The following is a 17007-nucleotide window of genomic DNA, read 5'->3' on the forward strand; positions in this document are numbered from 1 at the left end:
CAGTCGCGTGACACACACAGATCAGACACATATTTCTGTGTTGCAGGTATGGAGATGTTCTTATGTTTTGGAGATGCTGTCTTTCAGTCATTGTTTTTATAAGTACAGTGTTGTACTGCCTGTTAGATGGCGGTTATTAATATAATTGTACTGAAGTATAATGTTTGAACTATAAGTACCAGAATATTGGGTCCTGGTTATTGAATTGTATTTATCTGACTGTTTATTTGTTTTTGAATTATTTTGTTTATTGTTCTTATAAGTTGTTTTTGATGTTTTTTTCAGTGACATATTATTTATTTTGTGCTTTTTGTTTTTGAGAGCTTAAGTTAATGTTTTAAAACAATTTGTTGTATTTGATTCATTATATTATTGTAGTGTTAATGAAGCTGCAGACACAGCTCCTTTCAGCATGGCCGGAGGAGAGGTGTACTGGCAGTCGCGTGACACACACAGATCAGACACATGTTTCTGTGTTGCAGATGTGCAGTAAAGAGCCAAAGACCCAGTACTGTCTCCTGCCTCTTACTTTCACGCCAGAACACAACGCAAGAACAACAGGCGTAACACATGAACGGGTTACACATACTGAGGTGAGTTGTTGAGGATATGTCGAGCTGTTGATAAGCACGGCTGTTTCTGTGCTCTTATATACTGTTAGCCTGTTTTGCTGGCGTTAGTGAAGCTGTTTTCAACTGGATGTAACATTGTTGAACTCTGATGATTAATGAATAAACTCTCGATGTGACGACGTGAGCATGTAATTGTAACCCTGTGTTCATTTAGTCGTTTGATACCGTTTAATATCCAGTACATCTATTGGGTGTTTTATAACATGCCCTGGAATCATTTTAAGTTTTACAATGCCGGTGATTTACGACTCTTTCGCGACAGTCAACTGTGGCGTAAACTCTGGCGGGTCTCAGAGCTAGCTTATGTGAGCCAGCAGTGACATCTATACATGCAGTAGCCTTAAAATACTGATTATTTATTCTCCTGCTAGGTAAGAATTTGTGTTTTATACGTTTATTGTCACATTGTGCGCCATGTTATTGTTTCGGTGAAATGAATTTCTACAATGGCGGACTTAGACAAAATAGTGTTACTGTTAATTTGACTCTCTGCAGTGTTTAAATGCTTACATATACACACACAGTTACTGTCCCGCCACACGTAGGACTCAGTTCTGCTTCTATGCCCCATCTTTGTTTACTCTTTCCCACCCAACAAGTGCATAAATAAGATGTTAAAAACGTCATCATCATATCAAACATGATCGATTTGGGGGGAGTTTGTTTGGCACATGCTGACTGCATCCTAATTATAACCAGAAGAGGAGGCGAGAGCAGAGAACGAGAGTGCAGCAGTTTGGTCAAAGGAACAGGTGAAGAAGAGGTGAGCATCCAAGAGACGAGCAAGAGGACAGTTTCAAAGCAGACATTATGGCACAATAAAAGCTGTAAGAGCAGAGATTCATTCATATCTTTACTATTTTTCTTTAGCTTCTACTCCCGCTGCTTACAATAAATCTGAGATAAAGAACAAACAAGAACAACTCACATGGCATTGATTGTTTAGTTCAGTGTCACTCTGTGATTGTTTGACATTTCATATAAATGTGACTCTAAAATATAGTCAATAATATTAAAAAGTTGCTGTTACTGAGTGAAACTTGAAGGATTATGATAAACTTCAGTTCTTACTGAATCTGTAACATTGCTTTTTTAAAAATTGTTAAATGACTTTTGTGTCACTGTGCACAGTGAAAAGCTCACCTGATGTAGTGGTGAGGCCATGTTCACCACTAGATGGAGACAACCTGGCACAGGTATTTTCTATACACTAAATTTCACACTGAAAAGCCTTGGTGGGAATTGTTGTTTCATAGAAAGTAAAGGAAAACGCTCATACTCTCTCCCGCACTCGATATATGATCCATTGTTGATCTGCACGCAGCTGTTGTCACAAATGTGGCACTCGCTTACGTCACTGTCATGAGACATTCTCGCAAAAAAAAAATCACGGTTTTAGTAACGCAGTGTTCCTACGGGAAAGTAACAGTAATCTAATTACCGTTTTTGCAATAGTAATCCCTTACTTTACTCGTTATTTGGAAAAAAGTAATCGGATTACAGTAACGCGTTACTGCCCATCTCTGGACGTCATCATCCCGTAAGCCAATTAGGTTGTCACTAGGGATGGGTATCGTTTAGGTTAGGTTAGCAGTGCTTAAACAATGGAAAAAACACAAACTTTGTCCAAAAACCTCTCATGTTTAGCTGTTTTCCACTTTTTCTTTTGTCATTTTAGCTTTTTTGGCCAGGATGAAGGGAGCATCTGCCATCAAACAAGAAGACAGCTGCATGTAACTACGACGGTGTTTGCTACTTCACCTTACATGCATTAATGTAATAACGTGGTTAGCCTACTCAACGTAAATTACACACGAACAACATTAAGCTCCTCGCCCAGAGAAGAACGGCTGCTGCTGCATCATCATCCGTCATCATTTCCGCTACACTGGCAGGGCTAGGGGCCAGGACTCTCGTCTTCGGGTTCTTGGGGGATGTTGCTAACTCCGGGTCTGATAACAGGCACCACAGCCGCAGTAGATGTGCTTGGTGTGAGGTCTTGCAGCAAGCTATCAAATATGGTGCATTTCTCGGCTTTTAAAAAAACGCTATGCGTCGCCAGGTTCGTCGTCAGATTCGAGATGTTACCTCCTTTGCACAGTATCACCTTAAAGCACTTGTTGCAGGCTGCTGAGTTTGCATCTTTTGCTGTGAAATACAGCCAGACTTTGACCGCTTCGCCTTGGGCATTTTTAATCTGTAGCTCTGCTCTAAAAGAACGTACGTACCTGGGCCCGCCTACTATCCTCGGAAAGGTAAAATGATTGGCTAGAATCCAAAGTGTATGATATCTCAGGGGAAAAAAAGCACCGAAATAAAGCACCGAAATGTGCGCTGCTTTTCGGTCTGTTTACTACCGTTTATGTCAGAACCAGTACCATAACGGCACCGGATACCGGTACCCATCCCTAGTTGTCACATGACATTTGTGGACCCCGGTATTTTTTTAGTTGGACAATTTATCAGTAAAGTTTCAATCTCTGACATTACCCCTAGACTAGACCGGCTGCACCACACAGACACTGCAAACCTCATCTCTGAAGAAAAACCACAAGAACAACATCCAAAAGAAAGAAAACATACCTTAGAAACATGCCGGGTTAGAGGAGACGGCAGCACTGCAGAGGTGAGGACAGGCATCTGTTTGAAATAGACAAAACAGTAAACATAGTCATACAGACTCAGAGACGCTTTCCATCCAATCTGTCTAAGTTTGAGCTGTTTTACAGTGAAGAATGGGCAAATAATTCAGTCTCTAGATGTGCAAAGCTGGTAGAGACGTACTCCAAAAGACCTGCAGGTGTAACTGGAGCAAAATGTGGCTCTATGAAGAGCAGGGGGTGAATAGAAAAGAATGACACACTTTTCCAAATTTCATTTGCTTAGAATTTTGACAACCATGTATTATTTTCATGCCACTTCACAATTATGTGCTACTTTGTGTTAATCTACCATTGAAACTGTCAATAAAAACATCTTTTGTTTGTGGTTGTAAGGTGACAAAATGTGCACAAGTTCAAGGACTATGAATGCTATTTCAAGGGACTGTAATGTTAAATCACCCCCCATGCACACATCAGTGCACATGCATGTACACATATGCAGAGTTACATTATCAAAGAAGCTAAAAAAACAAGCTCTGCTTTAACTTTTAACTAAAAAAAAGACTGCAAACTTTAGGAACAATATGGAATGAGTGATAATGTCATCATTCCATGAATTGAAAAAATTTGTTTCACCTTAAATCTTTTTTTCTTTTCTTAATTGCAAAAACTGTAAATTTGGCTCAAGGGGACCTGAAAGCCAGGAGACAATTTATTGACTTTGCCCACAATCTTATGAAGAAAAAGATTTCCATTAAATATTAATAGAGCAAAATCTCTCTCTCTTAAGTATTTGCACCTAACCACGTCCTAACCTAGCAGTCATATACAGCTATTAATTAATCCTGCATTTTTTTTGTCAAAGACATTTCTCACCATGAAATTACCCGATTCAAAACATGAACACTGTTAGCCTTTGCAGTAATTTCCATAGCTTAGTACTGCAAAATCAACAGTAAAAAACTCTAAAGGATGTTAGCAGTTTAGTACTGTAATTTGCATGTAATTGTGGGAAAATTCCATGAGATTACACTATTTTTACGGTAACTCACCGTACTCATGGAAACAGCTGTAAAATACAGCAAATGTAACAATTGGTGATGTTACTGAGATTATACTATTACACCATCTGGATTTCTGTTGTTTTCTACTGTAGATCTAAGAGTAATTACTTAAATCCTCATTCAGTTGTTTTTATTTGTTTGCTTCTTTTTTCTTGCTTTGTTTGTTGGGTTTTTTCCTTCCTGGTCTGAGGGATAGGGGTTCTAAGTGTTGTGGGTAGGGGATAAACTGCTGGAAGCAACTATAAGACATGTGAGTGTGTCATTAATCTGTATTCTGATATTTCAGTTTTAACAGTCACTGTGAAACTTGCTTGTTTGGCGTTTGACAATTCTGCGTGTATTTGCTTTTCTTTGTTGCTTCAACTCAATAAAAATATCTTTGAGAAAAAAAAATCCTCATTCAGAGTGTATTACTATAAAATGTGATTCACTGTGAAAGCAGTATAACATATAAACTACAATATACAGCATAATTTTTAACTTAAGGAGTAAGTTGCAGCCACACTAAAATTTAATTCCTTGAACTGAATGGAACCTCATATATTAATAAATGCATTTGTTTAGTCAAACAATGTGAAACATTAGTAATACTATTAATTAATAGTATACTTGTAAGGTTAGTATTGTGATAGAGTCGAGTATATTTAATTATACTCTTGTAGACATTATGACATTATGCTAGTACAATTATGGTGAACAAAAAGTACATCTAAAAGTTAATTTCAAGAATACTGTTATGTACTAAAACGGGGGCCAATATAGTCCCAAGAAGCATTATTAGTATACGTACTAGGTAAGATATACTTGGGAAATATAATTGAAGTATACTTATTTTTGTATGGCCAGCAACAAAAACTAATGGCTACATTTAGAGTAATGTTTAAAAATGACTTCATTTAGCAGGATGTTGCTTTTTTTCTCTTCTTATTCTTTCTTATACTGGACCTTCATTTGTTTTGTATAAGGTGGTACTTTTTAAGACACCTCTGCCTAACTACAGTGAACTTACCTAATAATATGCTCTGGTCGTCATTTTACACAAGGTGTCACATCCATGAAACCTACACCACTAACCAGCATCAGTCCTACAACTTCACTCTCAAAATTAATAAATTCTGGGACAAGCAGAAACTGTATTTTTAGCGGTGCATTTTGTTGCAGGCCAGACTGCTATTAAATGCTCTCCTAAAGAAATAATTCCTTTGTAGCACCACTTCGTCTTGGTTCAGAAGAGATGTCCTGATATACGTGATTGTTAGGTATTTTAGTACCATGGGAGCATTTACTGGATATTGTTTTATAGTGACATTATGCAGGAAAACTCTGTCATTCAATAAGGCCCCTTTGTTTTAGTTATTTTTCTCTTTGACCCAAGAATTGATGTGTGAGAATCACAGGCTGGTACAAGGTTGAAATACCACAGAGATCACTCCCTCAGCTACATTAGTTTCTTAATCTTTTAGGAGACGCCTGTTGAAGGCCAGATGGTTTGTTTCAGAATTCACTAATGAAAGAACTCTTTATTTCATGCCTTGAAAATATGTCGCTGAGATAATCACAATTGTAGCTGAACTGATACACTATACAAAGGATGCTTCTTCACCCAAGGGCAGAAAGACGCTCCCTTATCTTGGTCTGTACTGGTTTAAACTGAGAATCTGCTGACTCATGAATTTGTCCCTCTATATAAACTGTTGTACTTGTGAATAAAGTTGAGTCAATTTGGGAAGACAACCTGAAGCAGTCTCTGTTTTCTTGTTCTCCCAAGCTGCTCCCGAGCTCGTACTAACACGCTGAATGGCATGCTTGAATATTACTTGAGAATATATTTGACTGTGTTACAGACTAAGGTACATTCTCTGCTGATAGACGTCCACGCCTCGGAGGAAGCCGATCCACGGATTAGGCCCTGGAAGCCGTTTCTTTCAATTTTGGTGTCAGAAGTGGGATCCTGACGAAGGTAGGCACTCGTCTTTTATTTTATAAGACTGTGTTATGCCTTTCTCAGTGATCCACATAGAAACGGGATACGCTGACGAGGCCTTCTTCAGTGGCCCACATAGTAACAAGTGGGATACGCTGAGGAGCCTTCTTTAGTGGCCCACATAGAAACACAGGAAGTTGCCTGTTGTTTTGTAAATTAAAGCAGAAAGGACACAGGAAGTTGCCTGTTGTCATAAACTAAGAAGTTGCTCACCAGCAGAAAGGACACAGGAAGTTGCCTGGGGTCATAAAACGAGAAGTTGCTCGTTAAAAAGTGAGAAGTTGCTCACTAAAAAGATAAAATTGCTAGCAAAAAATCAAGTAACCTCAGGTGTGCCACAGCAAAATAAAAACTAACTTAAATCCTTCAAGCGTCTAAACCCCTCTGGAAATCACTGACCATGGGTCAGAATAATTCAAAGACCTTAGACGGGTCCGATAAAAAATCAAAATTAACTGTAAAACCAGATACCACCACTTGGGTGGGCCTGATTATAGATATATATTATGTCAACGAATTCCAGGTGTGACTGAATCTCAGCTTATTGAAGAAGTAGAGGAACTAGACCCTAAAGATGACCAAGCAGCCAACACCACCTCGTTTTTGTGGATAAACGATGACAAAATCACAGCCTTTTTTCAAAATCTAAAGAAATTTCTGCTCACAATGTCTAGAGATAAAATCAAACGTTTCACACACTGCTGGACTAATGAGGCATGCACGCCTGAAGGAGGAAATGATCAGATTTTCATAACAACATTCTTAAACAATATTCATCCAGAATGTTCACAACTATTGAAGCTGACTGCCACTGATAATCTCTATGACATGAAGATAAAGAACTTTATCACACTTGTCAAAACAAAAGCTGGTGCAGATCTTTTCCCCAACAGCACGAAGGCTAAAAGTGTTAAGATGATGTTGAATTTTGATGTTGAAGGCTCAGAGGAAAGTGAAAAAATGATGTATGCAGGGGCCCCGCCCCCTCAACAAGCGCAGCAGGGAGATTTCAGAAGGAGAGATAGGAGTGGAGACGCATGTTTTTATTGTGGAAAAATAGGACACTGGAGGAGGGAATGCAAATCAGCAGCACGTAGGTCTCAACCACAAAACACAGGACCAGCTCCTGCCACTAGGCGTCAGCAGAGCTCTTCCAGACAAGGTAACTGGCAACGCAGACAGGAATCACATCAAAATAATGGCCCTTTTGCACTTAGGCAGCAACCTTATAATCCACATTTTAATCCCCACCCATATGATAACGAAAGACTGGACCGACAATAGGGAGGCCCAGGTGAAGACGAGGGACAGTGTGAAGCACTACACACGATGCTGCATTTGCAATTGTCCCGTAACACAGAAAGCTTGCCCACGTTAGATATAGAAATAGGTGAAAAGATTTATTCCTTTTTAGTTGACAGTGGAGCCACTAAAAGTTCACTGTCTGGAAAATTCTATAGTGGGCCTGTTTCCTCTGTGTGCATCAACACCATGGGAATAAACGGAACTCTAGTGCAATGCCCCAAAACTCATTCTCTAAAAACACGCTGGGGCCCAAAACCAGACGAAATTACATATCATCCATTCATAATTCTTCCAAACTCGCCTGTGAATCTATTAGGCAGAGATTTAATGGCAAAAATGAACTTGTGTATTTCATTTAACACAAAGGGTGAAATGTTTGCAGACACTGATAACAGCTATGTTTTCTCTGCCCTATGCACCGACACCATGGAGAAGGAACAGCCTCTGTGTCAGCTGGACGCCTCAGCAGAGAATGAACTCAATATCCATCTGACTGGTACCCCACGTCACACACTGTGCCAAACACGTGTACAGACACCACTACCAGGTAACCCCATGCCTGGAAGCCACATATTTGTTTCTCTCACACTGTTCAACAACATGATAACTGCTCACACCAGTGAAGGCCAAACAGTGGTTTTGTCGCATAACTCAGACATAGGCTATGACATTACTGCACCATGTCGACACATAGATCTAACCTACCCCATACACTGTACTATCTTTGCTGTCACATTGCCAGCTGAATATCAAAACATGACATTATGGTCAAGAGGTGAGAATGATGTAGGATTTATCGACTGTACACCTTATCATGCTCAGCTGAAAAACAACAAGCCGGTATATGTCAAGCAATATCCCATTTCCGCTGAAAAAGCCGCAGCCTTAGACATCATCATAGGAGATTTATTGACAGCTGGAGTAATAAAGCCCACAGTATCTCCATATAACACTCCTGTCAATCCTGTGCCAAAGCCTAACAAACCTGGCGTATGGCGTTTCACACAAGACTTAAGGCAAATTAATGCAGTCATTATGCCTCTGCCACCTCTTGTCCCAGATGTTCCCAGCATACTGACATCTATTCCAGCAACAGCCACACATTTTACTGTGGTGGATTTGTGCTCCGCCTTTTTCTCAGTACCTGTGCATGAGGACACACAGCCGATATTTGCTTTTACACATAGAGATAAGCAGTACACATGGACTCGCTTACCCCAAGGCATGGTAGACAGCCCTGCGGCTTTCTCAATGGTGGTACGTGCTACCCTGGACGGCTTCATTCCTCCAGAGGGCTGTACCTTGATCCAGTACGTGGATGATCTCCTCCTCTGTGCTGAAAGTGAAAAACTATGTCAAACTGCCACACATATGCTACTCCAGCACCTCCAACAGACTGGCCACAAAGCATCAGCAAAGAAAATGCAGTACTGTCAGACTTCTGTTCAATATTTGGGATTTACACTGTCTCACGGACAACGTTCCATGACTACAGACAGGGTCAAAGCTGTGACCTCTGTCCCTAAGCCCACTACACAGAAGGAAATGCTGTCTTTCCTAGGCATGGTGAACTATTGCAGACAGTGGATACCAGACTGTTCTTTTCATGACCACATTCTGCGTGAATGCTGCAAAAAAGACAAGCCTCCTCGAATACTGTGGTCAACAGAAATGACTGCCTCTTTCAATGCATTACAGGGAGCGCTGACCTCTGCCCCTTGTTTGGGTCTGCCTGACTACCACTTACCGTTCCACCTGTACGTCACAGAGAACGGCACAACCTGTGCAGGCGTATTGGCCCAAGAGCATGGCTGTGGCTACTGTCCAGTAGCCTTCTACTCAAAGGTGCTGCCAGCAGTAGTTCAGGGGATGCCGGCCTGCCTGAGAGCAGTAGCAGCTTGCTCTATCATGATAAGGGACTGCGAGAAGCTCACACTCTCACATGACACTATTCTACACACCAATCACCAGGTCACGACCATTCTAGCAAACATAACTACACAACATATGACCGCACAACGTCGCTCAGGTTATGAAGCTACACTGACTTCAACAGCAAATCTCACTATAAAAGCAAGCAGCACACCCAATTCGCCAGCACGCTTACTCATTCGTATGCTGTGTTCCTCTGACCGACAGGATGGTTCAGACGACCCTGACGATCATGATTGTATGACACGTATACAGGAATCCACAGCACCACGCCCAGACTTAGAGCAGACACCAATACCAGACTCAGTCATTGTTTATGTGGACGGGTCCTGTTCAAAACCAAATGACAACTCATTTCTTTGTGGCTATTCGGTGGTGACATTGCCTGACATCATACTAGAGGCTCACTCATTACCATTTCACTCAGCACAAAAAGCAGAGCTCATGGCTTTAATACGCACCTGTGAGTTACATGTGGATAAGCGGGTAACAATTTACACTGATAGCCGTTATGCATTCGGTGTGGTGCATGACTTTGGCACATTGTGGAGACAGAGAGGCTTCACATCTGCTGATGGAAAATCGATCGCTAATTCTGATCTTGTTCAAAGACTTTTGCAGGCTATACAGCTGCCATCGGCAATTGCAGTTGTTAAAACGAAGGGGCACAGCACGGCTGACACAGACGAAGCAGTGGGAAATGCTCTTGCAGACGTAACCGCGAAAGCAGCTACTGCCTCACAGCAACCACCCAGAAAGGAAGTATTATCTTTGCCTTTACAGCTGCCACTTGTCGCACTCCCAGACTATTTAGAAACAAATGTTGACCTAAAATTCATACAAGAGCAAGCCTCTGCCTTAGATTACACTTACTGGGAAAGTAATGATTGTACCTTAGATAACAGAGACGGCTTATACAAAAACCTTGAGGGTTTGATTGCCCTCCCATCTTCACTACTGCCAATCCTTGTCCGCCATTTTCACGGTGTGAGTCATGTCGGACAAAGAGGGGTAATAGGAGCAATAAAATCAAGATTTGTAATCGAGAAAACATCACACGCAGTAAAACGCATATTAGCAACCTGTCTAACATGTGCACGAACTAATGTAGGTAGCTCAAAAGCAAAACATCAGCATTTACCACAACCAGATTTCCCATTTCATACATTACAAATTGATTTTACACACATGCCAGCACAAGGAAGCATCAAGTACTTACTGGTAATAGTGGACCAATTTAGTAAATGGGTAGAAGCTTATCCAACATCAAAAGAAACTGCAGAAGTAGTCTGTCAAAAGTTGTGCAATGAAATAATACCCAGATTTGGAATACCTCACCAAATTAACAGTGATAGAGGACCTTCATTCACATCAGAAGTAATTCAAAAGTGTGCTAAAACTCTAGGAATAGACTGGAAATATCATGTGCCATACCATCCTCAGAGTTCAGGAGTTGTAGAAAGAATGAATAGGACCATAAAAAATCGCCTGACTAAAGCAATGATAGAAACAGGAATGACCTGGATCAAACTACTTCCTCAAATCCTCTGCGAGATTAGAATGACTCCATCCGCAGCAACCAAATTATCTCCATTTGAAATAATCATGGGAAGACCGTTTCCAACACCATGGTCAGCCTCCAGAGGGGCACCGCTATTGGAAGGGGACATAGACACTGCATTGTCTGACTATGTTCATAACCTGGTAGAAACACTGAATAATAACTATCAGAAAGTTTGTCTCTCTCAGCCTCTCCCTTCCACAGATCCAACCCATCCGTGGAAACCAGGAGATGCGGTGTTGGTGAAGTCGCTAAAACCAAGGGCACTCAGGGAGGCCGCGTGTTCCAGCCCCCAGACTGTACTTGCAGTGACGAGAACCAGCATCCTAACAGACGGACAACCTCAGTGGATTCATGCCAGCAGGGTTAAGACCAGCCCCACCAAACCACCTAAGGCGTCGGATCAAGTAGATGACGACTCAGGCGAGCCAGCGCCCGGATTCAATACACCTACACACGCACAATCACTGATTAACACACAACGCCTGAAAGAGCCAAGACTCAGAAAGCCCTTTGATCCCCCACCTGAACAACAACAAGGTACTCGAACATCCAGCAGGAACAGAAAGCCTAGAGTACCACACAATGTCTAACCTGATAAAGATAGACTCGTTTCATCCTGATAATGGAAAAAATGAAATGCCCATTGTCATCACACGACGCTTAGGTCTCTCGAACCTGGGACCAGGCCAGGAGACGACTGAAGAACTGTGTTTTTTTATATATTTAGATTATTAATCATATCTACTGCATTAACCTTAGGATTTTTATTTACTATTTTGTATTGTAAACTGCAACCCTGTTCACATTTCTACAAGCCACATTTTGCTGACAATACCTCATGCTCCACTTGGCAAGACACCCACCTAGTACAGCTACTTCAATGTATTTGCAATTAGCACAAATTGATCCTGAGGATGTGCCAGATGTTACCAATGATGATCCTGGTGTGTATATTGAACATTAGGCTGTGAACTATTACATTTTATGATTTGCTTTTTATATTATGTTATTACATTTGTGATTTTTCCTTTCTATTTGAGTTATTATTTTAAAAAAATAATAAAAGAGGGGAACTGTTAGGTATTTTAGTACCATGGGAGCATTTACTGGATATTGTTTTATAGTGACATTATGCAGGAAAACTCTGTCATTCAATAAGGCCCCTTTGTTTTAGTTATTGTTCTCTTTGACCCAAGAATTGATGTGTGAGAATCACAGGCTGGTACAAGGTTGAAATACCACAGAGATCACTCCCTCAGCTACATTAGTTTCTTAATCTTTTAGGAGACGCCTGTTGAAGGCCAGATGGTTTGTTTCAGAATTCACTAATGAAAGAACTCTTTATTTCGTGCCTTGAAAATATGTCGCTGAGATAATCACAATTGTAGCTGAACTGATACACTATACAAAGGATGCTTCTTCACCCAAGGGCAGAAAGACGCTCCCTTATCTTGGTCTGTACTGGTTTAAACTGAGAATCTGCTGACTCATGAATTTGTCCCTCTATATAAACTGTTGTACTTGTGAATAAAGTTGAGTCAATTTGGGAAGACAACCTGAAGCAGTCTCTGTTTTCTTGTTCTCCCAAGCTGCTCCCGAGCTCGTACTAACACGCTGAATGGCATGCTTGAATATTACTTGAGAATATATTTGACTGTGTTACAGACTAAGGTACATTCTCTGCTGATAGACGTCCACGCCTCGGAGGAAGCCGATCCACGGATTAGGCCCTGGAAGCCGTTTCCTTCAGTGATAATGTAACACATTATCACAGTTTAGCGCGTTGTGTTGTGTTGGATTGTTACGTTTTTAAAGCTTTGTAATGCGACAGGTGCGATAGCCGACACCACACTTTCACCTGACGTACAACGTGACGTATGACGCACACGTCGGGTATTCACTTTCAAAACAACACTGGGGATAGAAAATAGTGCTCGAGGTGGTTAATGCTCCTTTCGCTGGTTGCCAACCACCATTAAATAACAACAAGAAGAAAATATTGATCTGCTTCTCTTAGTTTTGCACGTTTAAGCCGCAATTCAGACTCAAAAAAAGCTGCAAAGCAGGAGAACGACATGGCCATCAAATATTCTGTGCCACAGATACAGTTCGCTGCAGCACAGAGTGATGATGAGACCGTTAACATGTGCAACTTAGAAGTAGTCAGAGGTAACTGGATGTTCAATCGGGTTAAATGCAAGGTTGATTGGATTATATCTGAAGATCGTATGCTATTCGTGGTAACTCTGCTAGACTCCAAATTGCTGCTCGTCCATGCGGGAGTATCTCAAAATTAAATGAAACCACTTAACACTTTTTCCCTAAAACGGACTGACATGGGACACATTCAAGTTGGATCGGAACCTGCTAATCAGTCTGAAGGTAAGTGTTTTTTTCACTTATTCGAGAGAAGTCCGAAATGCGTTCTTAGTACTGTTTGTTTTGACTTTTAAGCTACCCTACCAGGATATTTTCATTTAAAGACAAATTGTCAATATCTCTGAATGTGGAGACTCAAAAGACTAGTTAGGTAATTTGCCGATGGATTTATGAGACTTGATAGAAACTTGGACGTTTGCAACAGGTGAATCGGTGAACTACCGAGGTTGCGCCCAAATGCTTAAAGCTGTTAGCTGGTCAGTGTTTTCAGGTGTGCTTGTACTACCTGTACGGTGCAGAGTGCTGACTAAGTCATGTTAAACCCATTAAAGCGTCGAGCTCAAATATCTTTTCATTTTTGTGCACTGTTCTCTTGTTGGCACACATTTTCTGTTTATTGAAGCCTTTTGTGAATAATTTTGATCATGTAAAAACTGGGAATTGGTCCCTATTGACAATACTCTTATTTTTTGCATTGAATATGTCATTCAGGAAAGGTAATTGGTCACTGAAGTTTTTGCAACTGTGTATTTCTAAATTTTGTGGCTTCAGTGCACACAAATTTATATTGTTCAGTTTGCATGTTAAAAGCCTGCCAAGCACCCCAAGGCTGATTATGCTTGGTAAGAAGTCATTTATGACATAGAGCTGATTAGACCATATTAAAATTTCTGTTTGGCACAGGAGCTTTTCGTGGACACAGGTATCCAGTCTCTGTTTTGTTAGCTCAAATTTCTGTAATTTCCTTTATAAACCAAGGTTGTTGGACATGTGTCTCAGTGAATCCAGCAAAGTAACAATATCAAATTTCACATTACATATTACTGATCAACAGTAGTCTAGCTACACCAACAGCAGAAATACTGAAGTCAATACTGTAAAGTTTAACAGCAGCACAAACTATAAACTCCAAAATAACCATACAGTTGATTCACCTCCGGTACTTTAACTGGGCTGACTCTTTGTTAGGTGTGTTTAATGTGCAGAATAATTCCCAATTATGTACAATTATAATATGTTAAAATGGACTTATGTACATAAGGCCATTAATAATTAACTGTACGTAGGTATTTGCTTTATGACTATCTAGACAGTGTGAAGAAGTGAAGTATTGAAATTATTTTATGTTGCATAATGACAACATGTTGCCCCTATACATTTAAGGACAAAGTTCAATGACCGCCACCTGCTGGATGGTGAGTGCAGAGGGGCGTGTAATTGTTGAGCTGGACAAAGAGAACACCTGTGCTGATGCAATGTCAGTCTTCTTTGGTTCATTCTATGTATTGAACCTGGAATACCAGGAGTCAGCGGGTGCAAGGTTTTTTGTAAGGATAAACCCTGAAGAGGGAACAAAATGTACCTCCAAGGTTGGGACAAGCAGGAAGACTGGGACCACTGTGAAGCGAAAGGTTGTTCACATTAACCCTCATGTCACAACTTTCCTCCAGTGGCTTACTGAATTTGAGTGGAGAACTTCAAATTAGGGAAATTAGTACATTTCTTGTATAATTTAAGTGACCAATGTGTTGTTACCCATGTCTCCACAGATGATCCATGGCCCATGCTTTCTGGACATTTACACAAGACGAGCAACAATGAAGACAAGCTCTCTCGCCATCTTGCAAGACGCTGTCTCTGTCCAATAGGTTTTTTTGAGTGCAACAGTTTTGATTTTTTTCCCTTCTTTTACCCATCCATCCATCCATTCACTTCCGCTTATCCTTTTTCAGGGTCGCGGGGGGCGCTGGAGCCTATCCCAGCTGTCATAGGGCGAAAGGCGGGGTACACCCTGGACAGGTCGCCAGTCTGTCGCAGGGCCAACACACAGGGACAGACAACCATTCACACTCACATTCACTCGCACATTCACACCTAGTGGCAATTTGGATTATCCAATTAACCTATCCCCACAAGCTGCATGTCTTTGGACGGTGGGAGGAAGCCGGAGTACCCGGAGAGAACCCACGCAAACACGGGGAGAACATGCAAACTCCACACAGAAAGACCTGATGGTGGAATTGAACTCAGGACCTTCTTGCTGTGTGGCAACAGTGCTAACCTTCTTTTACCCGTTTGTTAAAAATTATTTCAGCTACTTACACTTTAATTGTCACATGTATTGGCTCACCCTACAAATCAATGAACTCAGTCCACAAAGCAAGATCAGGGTTCAGTGCAGGTCAGTCAAGTTCCTTCACACCACACACGCTCATCCATGTCCTTGTGGACCCTGTTTTGTGCAATGATTTGGTCGTGTGAGCCAGTATTTTGGACAAAGTGTATATAAAGGCAGACGTGTGGGGCTTGATATTATATCCATTACAATTCAGTTTGTTTGTATGGTGCCAACAAAATGAATGCCAAGGCACTTCACATTGTAGGTTTGAGACCCTACAAAATATAAGTAAGGAAACCCAACACTTGAGCATGTGTTGTCTGCCATGATATGGATATGACATAATATTGTTATTGTTTGTACAACCATCTGAGAAAATAATGGATTACATGGTTTAGTAAAAACAAGTGCTTCCTCAATGAAAATATGTTTTCAGTTCTTTTCAGTTTTTGATTTTGGAAATGTGTATTTCAGCAGGGAAGAATCAGAATTGAAATAAAGTGGTGTAAAGCACATGAATTATATTTTGTGTGTGTGTGTGTGTGTGTGTGTGTGTGTGTGTGTGTGTGTGTCCATCCATCCAATTTTTTTGGAACCCTCCAGTCTCTTACAGTATGTTACTGTTAACTGAAATTACGGTAAATTACGACCTTTTAAAAGAGTAAATGACCGCCTGTTAGGACACGGTGTCCTCTAGCAGAGATGAATATTTTTGGTACTGATGATGCGTACCAACGGTAAGTTACTGGTTAATATATTGCAGTTTATTACCTTGCAGCGGGCTTACAGTGACATACCGTGAATAAACGGTAGTATACCAATTTATTAATCACAGTATGATGTTACTTTGTTGACGTAATTTACGACATAACGACATAACGGTATCTCACTGACATAACTGTCGCCAGTGAGATACCGTAAAAAAGGCTACGGTGCGTTACCATAATTTGTCCAAGAGTATTATACCACACCAGCAAAAAACGGTATCATCCTGCAGAAAGGTAAGCTACCGTAACACGGCGTCACGATATGACGCTGGCAGCATGCAGTGACGCCAGTATGTTACCGTAAAGTGGCGATGAAAAGTCTAACGGTGCAGATACACGGAGTAATCAGAAAAGTTTAGCATGAATCTGGACATTAGATTTAAGATTTAAGTTTTAAGCTTATCAGATATCACTTGTTAGAAGCTCCTTACCGTTTGAATAAATCTCTTCTCAATCTGCTGTCCTCTTCTGCTTGCATCTTTTTTTTTTTCATCTAACACTGACGTTATTTTTTCTCCGTGAAAAACACAGCAACTCATCTTATCCCGGGGTGCCAGGAAGTCGAGCTGCGGATCTCAGCAGAAAACTTTTCAAACTGATTGCAGGTTGATCCAGGTATACATTTGAAACAGGTTCTCCTCGGTGACGTGACAGTCGG

General features: G+C 40.9%; 2 long non-coding RNA genes across 2 annotated transcripts; one reads left to right on the forward strand and one right to left on the reverse strand.

Annotated features, from left to right (window-relative positions):
* The first annotated feature begins 275 nt into the window (after nt 1-275).
* On the forward strand, nt 276-3890 carry LOC146690041 (uncharacterized). The gene is made up of 2 exons (XR_014915668.1): nt 276-1828; nt 2311-3890. It is a non-coding gene; the product is annotated as an uncharacterized LOC146690041 (long non-coding RNA).
* On the reverse strand, nt 2420-17007 carry LOC146690042 (uncharacterized). Its single transcript, XR_014915669.1, has 2 exons — nt 16781-17007; nt 2420-3272 (listed from the first exon to the last, which is right to left on the reverse strand). It is a non-coding gene; the product is annotated as an uncharacterized LOC146690042 (long non-coding RNA).

This window comes from Copadichromis virginalis, linkage group LG16, assembly GCF_057382275.1.
Source record: "Copadichromis virginalis isolate Kocher_CV1m ecotype Utaka linkage group LG16, C_Virginalis_male_GT1.1, whole genome shotgun sequence".
In the NCBI taxonomy this organism is placed as follows: domain Eukaryota; kingdom Metazoa; phylum Chordata; class Actinopteri; order Cichliformes; family Cichlidae; genus Copadichromis; species Copadichromis virginalis.